We start from the raw sequence: 1,573 nt of genomic DNA, 5'->3' as shown, positions 1-1,573 counted from the left end.
TCTTTATAACTTGTTACATAAAAAAATACTTTTTCTTATACAAAAAATAAAATAAATGTAATAAAATAAAATAAATCAATTAATGTTTTATAATTTTTTTAAAATTTCGTCAAGTTTTCCCATCAATTTATCTTTCACTTCCATTCTTTCTCTATGTCTCTTCGCTTTTTCTTCCTCAGCAATTTTTCGGCTTTCTATAATTGCTTGTGCAATGTCACTTGTTTTACGTTTACCTGCAAATATACATATTATTTAGATTTTATCGATAACACTATCTTTTACTAGAACTTCAATACAAATAGTAGCAAAAACTAATTCAATTTACAATTTGTAAATTATGTGCTGACTTACGAGATACTTTAATATTTACATCTGAACTTTCATTGCCAGAAGTTTCAGAAAAGGTCGACAAGGAGCTGGTACTTGTTTCATCATTATCAGATTTTAAAGATACTTGTCCAGTAGAGGAAATTGTTGATAAAGGCCTCATTGACGGTTTTTTTTCCTAGCAGATTGTCCATCAGCTAAACAATTTATAAAATTAATATTATAAACTTGTATTAAAATAAATAATCATAATGTATTACTTTATATACATACTTTACGTCTTATATTAAATAATATTATTAAAGAACATAATAAATATTTGTTATATGCTAATAATTAAGTTATTTTCAAACCTCTGTAACTTGAAAAAAAATTATTGCTATTAAATCATAAATAAATTAATAAAGCATTTAAAAATGTAAAATTTCAACTATACGCACTATCAATCGTTTTTCAAAATTTCTTTATTCTTCTGTATTTTAGGAAAAAAGGAAAAAATTCGATGATTTTTTTATTAAGTGGACTTTCAAAATAACTTAATTTTTAGTAAAATATAAAATATTCCCTGTTTTTATAGTAGTGTATATTATATACTTACTTCAAAATATTTCCAAGATCTTTTGTCATTGCCCGATTTGTTATTATGGTCCTTTATAGATTTGTATGTCCTCTTCATTGTGTTAACTCTTGTTGTACATTGCTTTCCTGTAACCTTGTAACCCTTATTATTTAATTCTTGAGCAATTTGCTCCCATGCCTTTTTTTGGGTAATTTTTCCTGATTTCATTTCTTGCTCTCGTTGCCTATATTCTTCAATTAAGAGCAATATTCCTTCATGAGACCATCTAAAACCTATAAATAAAAATCTTGTCATATGTTGTGCTAGATTCATAAAATATTAAGTCTGATGCAGCGTCTACAATGGCAGTAAGTTATAAGGTCGTAAGCAAATCGACTAATTACAGTTAAGTTTTCTTATTAAAGCTTAACTATTAATTGGTTGATTTCCTTACGACCTTACAACTTACTGCCATTGTAGACGCTGCATTATGTTTCATGATACTAGAACTTGTTCAACCTCTCGATAGGAATAACGTAATAAAATTATAAATTTGTATAGAAACTGTAAATTGATTGGCTGCACATTTTTTATTGAATTCTTGTATCATTTGTATGGATATAATAAGACTTTATAATTAAAAAAAAAAAAAAAATTCAAAGTTTACCTTCTCCTAATTCTTCTTCC

Source organism: Temnothorax curvispinosus, unplaced genomic scaffold, assembly GCF_003070985.1.
Source record: "Temnothorax curvispinosus isolate PA1 unplaced genomic scaffold, ASM307098v1 QBEX01009295.1, whole genome shotgun sequence".
NCBI classification, from domain to species: Eukaryota; Metazoa; Arthropoda; class Insecta; order Hymenoptera; family Formicidae; genus Temnothorax; species Temnothorax curvispinosus.
The sequence above is the reverse complement of the archived record's forward strand: the minus strand, read 5'-3'. Positions refer to the sequence as shown.